Genomic DNA, 15,154 nt, shown 5'->3' with positions numbered 1-15,154 from the left:
ATGAAACTAGACCACATTCTTAGACCATACAGAAGAGTAAACTCAAAATGGAATTAAACTTAGGCCCTGGCCATTTGGCTCAGTGGTAGAGTGTTGGATGTCTTAGGTTCGATTCCAGGTCATGGCACACAGGAGAAGCAACCATCTGCTTCTCCACCTCTCCTCCTCTCTCTTCTCTCCCACTTCCCTTCTCGCAGCCAGGGCTCAATTAGTTCAAGTGCATCGGCCTAGGCCCTGAAGATGGCTCCCCTAAGCCTCTGCCTCTGGTGCTAAAAATAGCTCAGTTGCAAGCATGGCCCAGAGGGGCAGAGCATCGGCCCCAGATGGGGTATTGCCAGATTGATCCCAGTTGCAGTGCATGTGGGCATTTGTCTCTCTAGCTCCTCTCCTCTCACTTGGAAAAGAAGAAAAGAAAAATGGAATAAGACTTAAATGTTAGACTCGAAACCATAAAAATCCTAGAAGAAAATACGTATAGGCAGTAAAATCTTGGACATTTCTCATAGCAATATTTTTTCTGATATATCTGAAAAACAGGAAAACAAAAAAGTTAACAAATGGGATTACATCAAACTAAAAAGTTTTTGCACAGCAAAAAAAACTATCAACAAAATGAAAAGATGACCCACTAAATGGGAGAACATATTCCCCAATACATTTGATAAGGGTTTTATTCAAAATTTATAAGGAACTTATAAAACTCAACACCAACAAAAACTCCAAACAATCCAATTTAAAAATGGGCAAAGGACACTTCTCTAAAAAGGACATACAGATGTCCACTACACATATGAAAAGATGGTCAACGTCACTAATCATCAGAGAATGGTAAATTAAAACCACAATGAGAAATCATCTCACACCTGTCAGAGTGACTATCATGAATCAGCAAACAGCAAGAGTGGTGAACATGGGGAGAAAAGGAAACCCTCCTGCACTGCTGGTGGGAATGCAGACTGGTGCAGCCATTGTGCAAAACAGTATGGAGATTCCTCAAAAAATTAAAAATAGAACTGCCTTATGACCCGGTAATTCCACTTCTGGGAAACCTGAAATACTAATTCAAAAGAAGAAATGCACCCCCATGTTTATTGCAGCATTATTTACAATAGCCAAGATTGGGAAACAACCCAAGTGCCCATCAGAAGATGAGTGGATTAAAAAGCTGTGGTACATTTACATAGTGGAATACTACTCAGCCATAAAAAAGAAGGAAATCTTAATCTCTGTGACAGCATGGATGGACCTGGAGAGCATTATATGCTGAGTGAAATAAGCCAGTCAGAGAAAGACAAGTACCATATAATTGCATTCATATGTGAAATCTAATGAACAAAACGAACTGATAAGCAAATTAAAGAAAGACTCATAGAGAGTGGCCAACAGCTGCCTGGGAAGGTAGGGTTGAGGATCTTGGAGGGTGGGGTGGAGTGATTGAGCAAGAAAGAAAAAGAAAGAAAAAACTCATGGACGTGAACAACAGTGTGGTAACTGCCAGGGGTGGAGGGGGGTTAGGGAGAGGTGGATGAGAGTATGGGGGAAATAAATGGTGATGGAAAGAAACTCGACTGGAGGTGCTGAACACACAATAGATGATAGAACTGTGCACCTGAAACCTGTATAATTTTGTTAAACAGTGTCACCCTAATAAATTCAATAAAAATGAAAAAGATAATTAAAAAAAAACCCCAAAAGCCCCAAGTAAGCTAAGTAATAACCAGAGCAAATGGTAGGGTTGACCTGCCATGACTAGTTGCTTCTTACCCTCTTACATTCTGAATTCAAACAGTCATCCTCTTTAAAATCAGAAAAGGTAAGTATGAGAACAGATTTCACAAGAGTTCTAACTTCATAATTCACAATGACTGGGCTTAACTCAATCAAAATTTATTTTAAAAATGTATAACTATTTCAATGTATTGCATATTTTTGAGAGAAACAATAACCAAAATTAATAAAGAATAAATACCAATATGTTTTAGTGGCTATTTGGCAGTAACTTGTTCTCATGTACAAAAGAACACTCTAAATTATCTTTTAAAAGATGTTCTTATTTCAAGATGACTCAAAACTATAGACATGGAAATACATGTTCCACAATCCTAAATTTGGGAAAATAAAATAAAGCATATGCACTAGAACAAATACATTTCAGTCCATGGTGTAACCAAGCTCAGTGCAACATGGGCATGATATCAGTAGCTCCAAGTTTAACCAGTTGCAGAAAATCTAATAAATCTTTCAGTGAAGCAATGGCTAAAGTGGAAAAACTTTTTGAAGACTGAGGTACTTGTAAATAGCAGGTGCAACCCTAAAAAAAATGAACAGTTGGGGTGAAAGATATTCTTATAAAAAGGATAAAGATGGCTTGTTTTAATGAAGAATTCATTTTTTTCAAGGATTTGATAGGTGAGAGGAAGGACAACTTTTACTATAATCGAATACCTTGTGAAATCTTAATTATTTTTTAACTGTTACTTTCAATTACAAGCAATTAAATATCTGTACTAGTGGACATCAATTCTTTTTTGCAGCAAAGCTGTTGTGTTTTTTTTTTTTTTAAATATTATCAGAATGGACTTGTTAGGTAAATAAGCAAATAAACCATTTTCTTGAAGAAAATTGTGAGAGTGCCGGTTAACCTAGATGCAGGTGCTCAGGATATGTTCAGGGTTCTTGTTACAAGTTTGTATCCTTAAAGACTATCACTCTCATCCCCAACCCCTATACTCTGCTAACCACCATTTTACTCTGTTTTGTTTTTCACAGGTTCGGCGTTTTTTATATTATGTACATAATCAATATTATAACAATACTTGTCTTTAACTCATCTCAACATCATGTGCTCAAGGTGTATGCATGCTGTTGCAAATGGCAGGAAATCATACTTTCTAATGACTGAATATATTCCATTGTGTTTATATACAACATCTTTCTTATTCACTTATCTGTTGATGGGGATTTGGGGTTGTTTTTGTACCCTGGCTAATACTGCAATAAACATGTGAGTGCATATAAAAATATCTGCTTAGTGATATGCATACAATTTAAAAAGTTACTCTTAAATCTGAATTCAGATTGAATTGCCCTGAAAATTGTTTGTTTGTTTCTTGCGCTATGTGGGTAGTACACCAGAGGCATCATGTCATCAATCAAGGTGGTGGCAGGATACCAGAAGGGACAGGGAAGAAATTCTAACGACCCTTCTCACTTACTCACTCTCACTTTATTCCACAATGACATTTGGCAAGATAGAAGTAGGTAGAACACCCGTGGCTGGGGTCAACCTTGTCCCCTGAAAGAATCGCACAGCAAATAAAGAAGTGAAATTTAGACTAAAGAATAGAAAAACCGTCTTCTCAAGAATAATTTGCATAGCTGTACTAACAAAATTGAAAAACAAATAAGTTTTCCAAAGGTTCTAGTTTACCTTTGACACACAAACACTTGGTAGACTTGATTAAATCACTTAACCTTGACAGCTGTTTGTGTTTTCTGTATTTCTTCTACATGAAATTAAATCATAAGGTTAAGTTCAATTACAGTTCTATGAAAAATCAGTAAGAAAATAACTTTTAAAATTATTTTTTAAATGCCATACAAAAGATTATAAAAGAAGCTCAGTAGTAACATCTATCTAACAGAACAGTAATTTTAATCAGATAATATATTCTTCAATTGATATAAAGATATTATGTACTATTTTGTCTACTTCCAAATTTCAGTTAACTTCTAACTGCTAACAATGCCTCCACTGTCTGGATATTTAGAAAAGTGTCTGTCTTTGGAAACAAAAGGATATATATGCAAATAATGCTTTATAGGTAGACAGACTAGGAATACCAAAGTAATTAATGTATAAATAGTTCTATGGCTTTCCAACAATATTCTTTTGTTTTGTTTTGTTTATTGTATTGATTTGAGAGAGAGAGAGAGGAAGGTAGAGTGAGACAGGAACATCGATCTGCTCCTGTATGTGCCCTGATCAGGGATTAAACCAGCAACCTCTAACCAACTGAGCTATGTGCCCAGGGCTCCAACCATATTCTTCATAGGTGAGGATGTGTTTCTAAGAGAGAAAAATATTTTTTTCATTGTATCATAAGACTGAAATCCTGATTTACATTAATGTGCAGCCAAAGTTTTATACATGTTAAGAAAATGAAATTCATTCTCTGGTGCCTGGTTATGGTAAACAAATTTATCAACCCCCTGTTTATTAGCCCTACAGATGTACTGAACATCTTAGCATCTGGTGAACACCTTATGCCTCTGGTGCACCCTTACCTACAGTTAGTTTTTTCCTTTTTTTTTTTAACGTGATCCCAGAAGACCAAAGACTTTGACCTCTATAGATGCATCTGTATCTTCAACAACATGTCTGGCAAACCTATATCGATTTTCGATTTCTTACAATACTCCCCATAATGAAGAACAATTCAAAATTTTCTTCCCATTGGCTTTTATTCCTAATTACTATGAACCTGGCAGAACATTTAGCCATCTACTTCAATTACTAAGACTGAAGCTATAAGATGGAAATGTCTTCATTTTCTCTCTTCTCCATCTCGTAACGGTTTTCTCATCTAATTTATTTCCTTTCCTCCAATCTTTACAAATGAACTTTGAGCCATTATAGAGGCAAAGACTGATAAAAATAAATAAATAGCCCTGGCTGGTGGCACACTGGATAGAGTGTTGTTCAAGAGCACCGGTCAGGACACATATGAGAAGCAATCAATGGGTACACAACTAAGTGGAATGATAAGTTGATGCCTCTCTCTCTCTCTCCCTTCCTCTCTAAATACACAAACAAACAGAGGGAACAGTTGTCTTGAAGTGGTAAAAAAAAAAAAAAAGAGAGAAAATAACTGAGATGCTATAATTTAGTAATAACTAAATGAATATTCTAGATGCCTTGTGACTTACTGAGGACTGTTCTAAAAGAACAATGTATGTGTTGTAAATCTGAAATTAATGTAGCTAGTATACTACATTAAACATATACGTAAATATATACAGCAGACATTTAGGATACTTGAAAACCATTAACAGTAATGATGTCTGAGAAGTATAAAAAAGAACATCACTTTTTTTTTTGTTTCATAGTCATTGATACTGTATTACTCCACCCCTACAATGGATATGTACTACTTTTATAAAGCAGGATTCTAACATAGGTCTGGTGAATTCTAAGTAATTTGGACTAATTATCTAAGAAATTAATATGTTTTGGAGCAGTATCTTTATATTTACCTCCATCTATCTTTCTATACAATGTGACAAACAAAATGGGAACGGAGAGAAAGAGGGAAGGACAGGAAGAGGGAGATGAAGGAGGTGAAGTCAGGGATGCAGAGAGATGAAGAAGGGGAGGATTATAGAAAAAGATTGTCTTTGTCTAGGTGTCTGTGATTTAGTTCTGGTTTTTAAGAAAAAAGAACTTTGTTAATGCATATGATAGCATCAAGAGTACAAAGGATAAAACCTGGCTAATTAAATGGTGAAGTGAAAAACAGGACTTTTATAAAAGAATTACCTTTGAAAACCAATTTGAAAAGTTAGTCTTAGGTGAGCTGATCATAGCTTACTTTGTCATCACATTCAGAACAGCACTGGCTCAGATATCAAGAGGCTAAAGAGAAGGTGTTTTGCTTAAAAAATGTAGTTACCGGCCCTGGCCGGCTGGCTCAGTGGCAGAGCGTCGGCCTGGCGTGCAGAGGTCCCGGGTTCGATTCCCAGCCAGGGCACACAGGAGAAGCGCCCATCTGCTTCTCCACCCCTCTCCCTCTCCTTCCTCTCTGTCTCTCTCTTCCCCTCCCGCAGCCTAGGCTCCATTGGAGCAAAGATGGCCCGGGCGCGGGGGATGGCTCCTTGGCCTCTGCCCCAGGCGCTGGAGTGGCTCTGGTCGCAACAGAGCGACACCCCGGAGGGCCAGAGCATTGCCCCCTGGTGGGCGTGCCGGGTGGATCCCGGTCGGGCACATGCGGGAGTCTGTCTGACTGTCTCTCCTGGTTTCCAGCTTCAGGAGAAAAAAAAAAATGTAGTTACCAATAATTTAATTAGATTAAGTACTTAGATAAAAAATTTAGAGCCTGACCAGCCAGCAGTACAGTGGATAGAGTATCAGCTTGGGATGCTGAGGACCCCAAGGTTCGAAACCCCGAGGTCACTGGCTTGAGCATGGGGCTCACCAGCTTGAGTGTGGGATCATAGACATGACCCCATGGTAGTTGGCTTAAGCTCAAAGGTTGCTGGCTGGAAGACCAGGGTTATTGGCTTGAGCAAGGGGTCACTGGCTCAGTTGAAGCCCCCACTCAAAAAAAAAAGATTAAGAGTTCACAAATATAAGCAGGGCAAATGAAGATCCAGATTTGCACACATATTTTAAGCACCTAATTTCATTAACTAATAAACAGACACACAATAATACTGTACATCAAAGTCTTAAGTTTTCTTAGTACTACCATGCTCAGTTTCATTTCTTGGAATCTCATTTCAGAAACTCTAAAGAGCAAGCTATTAATTTTCACAAACATTAAATTTAATTCAAACAGTTAATAGGGCCAAATCCCTTCCTAGGTTAGCCCATTCAAGAAACATCAGAGGCCAATGAAGTGACAGAACAAATGTAGTCTACCTTTGTTAGCAAGAATATATTCAAAGCATGACAAGAATACACTTAAGGCAAGAAATTAAGGAATATCTTGAGATAATTTCTCTTTTAAAAAAATAGAAAGATGGCCCTGGCCGGTTGGCTTAGTGGTAGAGCGTCGGCCTGGCGTGCAGAAGTCCCGGGTTCAATTCCCGGCCAGGGCACACAGGAGAAGCACCCATCTGCTTCTCCACCCCTCCCCCTCTCCTTCCTCTCTGTCTCTCTCTTCCCCTCCCGCAGCGAGGCTCCATTGGAGCAAAGATGGCCCGGGCGCTGGGGATGGCTCCTTGGCCTCTGCCCCAGGCACTAGAGTGGCTCTGGCCGCAACAGAGCGACGCCCCGGACTGTCTCTCCCCGTTTCCAGCTTCAGAAAAATAAATTTAAAAAAAAAAAAAGAAGAAAAAAGAAAAAGTAAGAGAGATACCTGTGTCCTCATGATCCTTTCCATCACTAGACTGATAGTAAATACATTCTATATTATCTGTGACTATTTTTATGTACACACATCATCAACTATGAGACCCTAACAGGCAAAGGTCATGTTGCTTAACAGATATGACAAGTCCCATATTTTAATAGTGATTTAATAGCTATACAATCAAAGATACTTAATTTTTACCTTTGAGCCTTTTTATAAAAGTAGATGTTATAAGTCAGAATATACCCTTTGTTATATTTGGAGTGTTGTTTTTTAATCCTTTGCTCTTGCCACTGCCTTAGATCAATTCTTAATGTGCTGACAAGAGTAGAAAAGACCCTGGACTGTGTGAGAGAACTGGATTTCACATGCCTCCACCATGGCTAATCTTATTGGTGTCCAGCAAGTTTCTTGAGCTCTTAAAGTCTGTTAAATGGGGACAACAAAACCTCTTCACAAAACTAGAATGTAAAAAGACAGAATCTGGTATATAGTTTGTACTCCATAAATATCAGTTCTTTCCTTTCTTGGAAAACTTCAATCTTTCTAGGCCTCAAAGCGATAATGTTGATCTATCTTTAAATTAATTTATGGCAATATTTATACTCACTAATGATGACTTGGATGGTCATAGACAATTTTTTTGTTTTTATGTACCAGTATGGAGAGAGTAAAGATTCAATGCTACTATAAAAAAGGAATGAACCAATAGGGTAGCTAGAAATGTCTGGGCAAAAAGTACAAGGAAGAAAGCAAAAACAAGGATGTAGAGATAAATGTCTTTTTCTTAATTTATAACCAATGTAATGCTTTTTTAAAAGACATGTTTACAGTTTATAAATGAAACCAGAGCTGTTAATTCCCCAAATCTCAGTTGCCCAGATATCTAAACTATATGGCTTTCATTCTCACAATGATCTATCGGTAAAATTGATAAAAGAGAAATTGAGGGATTGAGCAATATAACAAAATTAAAGTTGCTAGGCAAAACAGTGAATCTGGGAAAAGTATTAATCACCAATTAAAGAAAAAAAAATATAAAATCCCCAAAATTATGTTGTCATGGTGAATATTCCAAAATTATACCCAGCACTTCTGTTTATATTGCTAAAACACACTAAAGAAACAATCAGGGCCACTTAAAATCATTAAAATTACTTAATAACCCTCAGATAAAAATCAACTCAAAATCAATAAAAAGTATTCTTTTGACTTTCAAAAAACTTTTAATTCTAAAGTAAAGCTTTTAATGCTTTGAGTATTAAACAGGTTTTCACTTTTTTTGTTCATAACTACTGCCTCTCAAACAAATTTGTCTATTGAATGCCTAGGAATATCTCTAAGTCCTTATAATTGCTCCTAAAAAGCCTTGTTTCTTTTTTTTTTTTTTTAAATAAATTTTTATTAATGTTAATGGGATGACATTAATAAATCGGGGTACATATATTCAAAGAAAACATGTCTAGGTTATCTTGTCATTAAATTATGTTGCATAGCCCTTGCCCATAGTCAGATTGTCCTCCGCCTCCCTCTATCTAGTTCTCTGTGCCCCTCCCCCTCCCCCTAACTCTCTCCCTCCCTCCCTCCTATGTCCTCCCTCCCCCCACCCCTGCTAACCACCACACTCTTGTCCATGTCTCTTAGTCTCGTTTTTATGTTCCACCAATGTATGGAATCATGTAGTTCTTGTTTTTTTCTGATTTACTTATTTCACTCCGTATAATGTTATCAAGATCCCACCATTTTGCTGTAAATGATCTGATGTCATCATTTCTTATGGCTGAGTAGTATTCCATAGAGTATATGTGCCACATCTTCTTTATCCAGTCTTCTATTGAAGGGCTTTTTGGTTGTTTCCATGTCTTGGCCACTGTGAACAGTGCTGCAATGAACATGGGGCTACATGTGTCTTTACGTATCAATGTTTCTGAGGTTTTGGGGTATATACCCAGTAGAGGGATTGCTGGGTCATAAGGTAGTTCTATTTGCAGTTTTTTGAGGAACCACCATACTTTCCTCCATAATGGTTGTACTACTTTACAGTCCCACCAACAGTGGATGAGAGTTTCCTTTTCTCCGCAGCCTCTCCAACATTTGCTATTACCCGTCTTGTTGATAATAGCTAATCTAACAGGTGTGAGGTGGTATCTCATTGTAGTTTTGATTTGCATTTCTCTAATAACTAATGAAGCTGAGCATCTTTTCATATATCTGTTGGCCATTTGTATCTCTTCCTGGGAGAAGTGTCTGTTCATGTCCTCTTCCCATTTTTTTATTGGATTGTTTGTTTGTTGTTGAGTTTTATGAGTTCTTTGTAAATTTTGGATATTAGGCCCTTATCTGAGCTGTTGTTTGAAAATAACATTTCCCATTTAGTTGGCTGTCTGTTTATTTTGATATCAGTTTCTCTTGTTGAGCAAAAACTTTTTATTCTGATGTAGTCCCATTCATTTATCTTTGCCTTCACTTCTCTTGCCATTGGAGTCAAGTTCATAAAATGTTCTTTAAAACCCAGGTCCATGAGTTTAGTACCTATGTCTTCTTCTATGTACTTAATTGTTTCAGGTCTTATATTTAGGTCTTTGATCCATTTTGAATTAATTTTAGTACACGGGGACAGGCTGTAGTCGAGTTTCATTCTTTTGCATGTGGCTTTCCAGTTTTCCCAACACCATTTGTTGAAGAGGCTTTCTTTTCTCCATTGTGTGTTGTTGGCCCCTTTATCAAAGATTATTTGACCATATATATGTGGTTTTATTTCTGGGCTTTCTATTCTGTTCCATTGGTCTGAGTGTCTATTTTTCTGCCAATACCATGCTGTTTTGATTATCGTGGCCCTATAATATAGTTTAAAGTCAGGTATTGTAATGCCCCCAGCTTCATTCTTTTTCCTTAGGATTGTTTTGGCTATTCGGGGTTTTTTGTAGTTCCATATAAATCTGATGATTTTTTGTTCCATTTCTTTAAAAAATCTCATAGGAATTTTGATGGGAATTGCATTAAATTTATATATTGCTTTGGGTAATATGGCCATTTTAATTATATGTATTCTTCCTATCCAAGAACAAGGAATATTTTTCCATCTCATTGTGTCTTTTTCTATTTCTCTTAATAATGCCTTGTAGTTTTCATTATATAGGTCCTTTACATTCTTTGTTATGTTTATTCCTAGGTATTTTATTTTTTTTGTTGCAATCGTGAAGGGGATTATTTTTTTGAGTTCGTTTTCTAATATTTCATTGTTGGCATATAGAAAGGCTATGGACTTTATATGTTAATTTTGTATCCTGCGACCTTACTGTATTGGTTTATTGTTTCTAATAATCTTTTTGTGGAGTCCTTCGGGTTTTCAATGTATAGGATCATATCATCAGCAAAAAGTGATACCTTTACTTCTTCTTTTCCGATATGGATGCCTTTTATTTCTTTGTCTTGTCTGATTGCTCTGGCCAGAACTTCTAGCACCACGTTAAATAAGAGTGGAGAGAGTGGACAACCCTGTCTTGTTCCTGATTTAAGGGGGAAAGTCCTCAGTTTTATGTCATTTAATATGATGTTGGCTGATGGTTTATCATATATGGCCTTTATCATGTTGAGATATTTTCCTTCTATACCCATTTTGTTTAGAGTCTTAAACATAAAATTGTGTTGTATTTTATCAAAAGGCTTTTCTGCATCTATTGATAAGATCATGTGGTTTTTGTTCTTTGTTTTGTTGATATGGTATATTACGTTAACCGTTTTATGTATGTTGAACCATCCTTGAGATTCTGGGATGAATCCCACTTGATCATGATGTATTATTTTTTTAATATGTTGTTGTATTCGGTTTGCCAGTATTTTGTTTAGTATTTTAGCATCTGTATTCATTAGAGATATTGGTCTGTAGTTTTCTTTCTTTGTGCCATCCTTGCCAGGTTTTGGTATGAGGGTTATGTTGGCCTCATAAAATGTGTTTGGAAGTATTGCTTCTTCTTCAATTTTTTGGAAGACTTTGAGTAGAATAGGAACCAAGTCTTCTTTGAATGTTTGATAGAATTCACTAGTATAACCGTCTGGGCCTGGACTTTTATTTTGGGGGAGGTTTTTAATAGTTTTTTCTATTTCCTCCCTGCTGATTGGTCTGTTTAGGCTTTCTGCTTCTTCATGACTCAGTCTAGGAAGGTTGTATTGTTCTAGGAATTTATCCATTTCTTCTAGATTGTTGTATTTGGTGGCATATAATTTTTCATAGTATTCTACAATAATTCTTTGTATATCTATGTTGTCTGTGGTGATCTCTCATCTTTCATTTTGGATTTTATTTATTTGAGTCCTGTGCCTTTTTTCCTTGATGAGTCTTGCCAAGGGTTTGTCAATTTTGTTGATCTTTTCAAAGAACCAGCTCCTTGTTTTATTGATTTTTTCTATAGTTTTTCTGTTCTCTAATTCATTTATTTCTGCTCTGATTTTTATTATCTCCTTTCTTCGGCTGGTTTTGGGTTGTCTTTGTTCTTCTTTTTCTAGTTCCTTAAGGTATGAAGTTAAGTGGTTTACTTCGGCTCTCTCTTGTTTGTTCATATAGGCCTGAAGTGATATGAACTTTCCTCTTATTACTGCTTTTGCTGCATCCCAGAGATTCTGATATGTCGTATTTTCATTTTCATTTGCCTGTATATATCTTTTGATCTCTGCGCTTATTTCTTCTTTGACCCATTCATTTTTTAGAAGTATGTTGTTTAGTTTCCACATTTTTGTGGGTTTTCCCCCCTCTTTTTTGCAGTTGAATTCTAGTTTCAAGGCTTTATGATCAGAGAATATGCTTGGTACAATTTCAATTTTTCTAAATTTGCTGATATTGTCTTTGTGGCCCAACATATGGTCAATTCTTGAGAATGTTCCATGTACACTAGAGAAAAATGTATACTCTGTCGCTTTGGGATGAAGTGTCCTGTAGATGTCTATCATATCCAGGTGTTCTAGTATTTCGTTTAAGGCCACTATATCTTTATTGATTCTCTGTTTGGATGACCGATCTAGAGCCGTCAGCGGTGTATTGAGGTCTCCAAGTATGATTGTATTTTTGTTAGTTTTTGTTTTAAGGTCAATAAGTAGCTGTCTTATATATTTTGGTGCTCCTTGGTTTGGTGCATATATATTAAGGATTGTTATGTCTTCTTGATTCAACTTCCCCTTAATCATTATGAAATGACCATTTTTGTCTCTGAGTACTTTTTCTGTCTTGCAGTCAGCATTATTAGATATAAGTATTGCTACACCTGCTTTTTTGGGGGTGTTGTTTGCTTGGAGTATTGTTTTCCAGCATTTCACTTTGAATTTGTTTTTATCCTTGTTGCTTAGATGTGTTTCTTTTAGGCAGCATATAGTTGGATTTTCTTTTTTAATCCATTCTGCTACTCTGTGTCTTTTTATTGGTAAGTTTAATCCATTTACATTTAGTGTAATTATTGACACTTGTGGGTTCCCTGCTGCCATTTTATAAATTGCTTTCTGTTAGTTTTATATCTTGTTTGATTCTTCTCTTTTGTTTTTCTATCATTTGTTTTTGTTTGTTTGTGTTCCATACTTCTTTCCTCTGTTGCTACCTTTTTTAAGTCAAGTGTTTTTGCGGTGGTTTTTTCAAGGGTGGTTACCATTAAGTAATGAAAAGGGTACCTACCATATTCATTGTAGTACCCTATCTTATGAGTATTTCTGCACTTCATCGTCCTTTGCTACTGTTAATATCCATCCTCTCCCCCTTTTTTTTTCTTTTGTTGTTACAGTTTAAGTTTGGTTTTATTGTGTTCTTGGTGGAGCTGTTACTTGTGGTTTTGTTTTCTTTTGTTCTTTGACTCTGGTTGGAAAACCCCCTTTAGTATTTCCTGGAGTGGGGGCTTTCTGCTGATAAATTCTCTCATCTTTTCTGTATTTGTGAATGTTTTTATATCTCCTTCGTACTTGAAGGATAGCTTTGATGGGTATAGTATTCTTGGCTGAAAGTTCCTCTCTTTCAGGGCTTTAAATATTGGGGTCCACTCTCTTCTAGCTTGTAGAGTTTCTGCTGAGAAATCTGATGATAATCTAATAGGCCTTCCTTTATATGTTGTACTCTTCTTTTCCCTGGCTGCCTTGAGAATTTTTTCTTTGTCATTGGTTTGTGTCATCTTTATTATGATGTGCCTTGGAGTGGGTTTGTTGGGGTTAAGAAAACTCGGTGTTCTGTTTGCTTCTTGAATTTGAGGCTTTAGTTCTTTCCAAAGGCTTGGGAAGTTCTCGTCTATTATTTGTTTGAGTATATTCTCCATTCCATTTTCTTTCTCTTCTCCCTCTGATATACCTATTATTCTTATGTTATTCTTTCTGATGGAGTCAGACAATTCCTGTAGGGCTTTCTCGTGTTTTATTATTTTTGAGTCTCTTTCTTCTTCTCTCTGTTGTGCCTCAAGTTGCTTGTCTTCTATTTCACTAATCCTATCTTCTATCTGGGCTGTTCTGTTAGCTAAGCTTGTTACCTCGTTTTTCAGCTCGTGAATTGAGTTTTTCATTTCTGTTTGATTTGTTTTTATAGTTTCAATTTCCTTGGTAATATATTCTTTGTGTTCATTGAGTTGTTTTCTGATCTCCCTAAATTGCCTTTCTGTGTTTTCTTGTATATCTCTGAGTATTTTTAAGATTTCTATTTTAAATTCTCTGTCATTTAGCTCCAAGGCTTCCAATATGTTAAATCTTTTCTCCATAGATTTTTCCACATCTATTTGTGTTACCTCTCTATCTTTTGTATCCATAATATTCGATTTCCTCTTTCTTATTGGCATCTGAGGGTGGTCTTGTTGATAGCACTAATTAGAATTAATAAAGAGTAAAAAGTAAAAAAAAAAAAAAAAAAAAAAAGGTAAAACACCCCACAAAAAAAAACAGTAATAATTTATTATTTCCCCTTTTTTTCTTTCTTCTCTTTCCCTCCTCTCCCCTCCTCAGGGAAATAACGTGATGACCTGTGAATTATATTATGCTAAATGGAACAAAAACTGCCTATAATGGAGGGCCTGATTTGGGGTGAAGAGTTCAAAGGGCAAAAAAAAGGGAGTAGGGACCTACTAAATGCAAAAAAAAAAAAGAAAATCTTAGACAAGCATAAGATGATTTGCTTGTAAGTGATGGTCAACAGATATAATGAGAGGGATAAGAGGGAACCAGAAAAAAGGAGAAAAAAAAAGAATAATAAAGAAGAAAAAAAATAAAAATAATAAGTAAAAATCTTTTGTATTAAGTGGAGCGAAGACTAAATACAATGGAGACCTTGGGTTGGGAGGAATGCTAGTGAGTTAAAAAGCAACGTAAAAAGTACCCAAAATGCCACAAAAATAAACAAACAAAAAAAAACAAAAGCGAAAAAGAAAATAAATAAAACCAAAAAAAACTTGAGTCCCAAATTAAATAATTTGTTCGTGATTGAGGATTAAATGAGAGGAAAAGTAAAAGGAGGAAAGAAGAAACGAATAGAAAGGAAAAAATAAGAAAAAGAGAAAAACGAAGGAAGAAAAAAAGGAAGAGAAAAAAAACAAAATAAAGCAAAACAAAAAAAACAAAAGAGGAGAGAGTGAGAGTTAAGTGTTTTGGAGTGTAACCTTAAAGGAGGGTGAGGATGAAGAAAAGAAATAAAATGTAACACTCATGGGTAGTGTAGTTCAAGAAAAGGGAAGCATAAGATGGGCAGAGAATAAAAGGACCGAGGTGGAGGAAATAGAAATAATAATAATAAAGGCAATAAGATAGAAGAAACAAACAACAACAACGAAAAATTAGTGGAACAAGTTATAAAGTCTGTGGATTTTTCTTGATTTTGAGAGGTTAACTTCTTCCTTTTTCTTTTCTCTCCCTCTTCCTGGTCGGTGACTCTGTACCCCAGGCTCTGCCCCTGTGTCACACTTAGGTAGGGATTTGCAGTTGATGGGATTCTATGGCAATGTCACATAATTGGCTTTAGTCTCGCTGGTAGTCAAGGCTTGTTGGCATTTGCAGGGTCCAACAATGAGAGAGTTTGCTTTCCTGGAGTCTCTCTCCTAGTCCCCCCTTCCTGAATTAGCAGCCTGGTGATC

At 36.2% G+C, this 15,154-nt stretch overlaps 1 protein-coding gene across 2 annotated transcripts in view; it reads right to left on the bottom strand.

Annotated features, from left to right (window-relative positions):
* Nucleotides 1-15,154, bottom strand: part of PHTF2 (putative homeodomain transcription factor 2) — a 179,897-nt gene that overhangs the window by 78,583 nt on the left and 86,160 nt on the right. The window lies entirely within an intron of this gene.

Source organism: Saccopteryx leptura, chromosome 12 (assembly GCF_036850995.1).
Source record: "Saccopteryx leptura isolate mSacLep1 chromosome 12, mSacLep1_pri_phased_curated, whole genome shotgun sequence".
NCBI lineage: Eukaryota > Metazoa > Chordata > Mammalia > Chiroptera > Emballonuridae > Saccopteryx > Saccopteryx leptura.
Note: the sequence above shows the minus strand (reverse complement) of the source record. Positions and strands in the feature narration are given on the sequence as shown.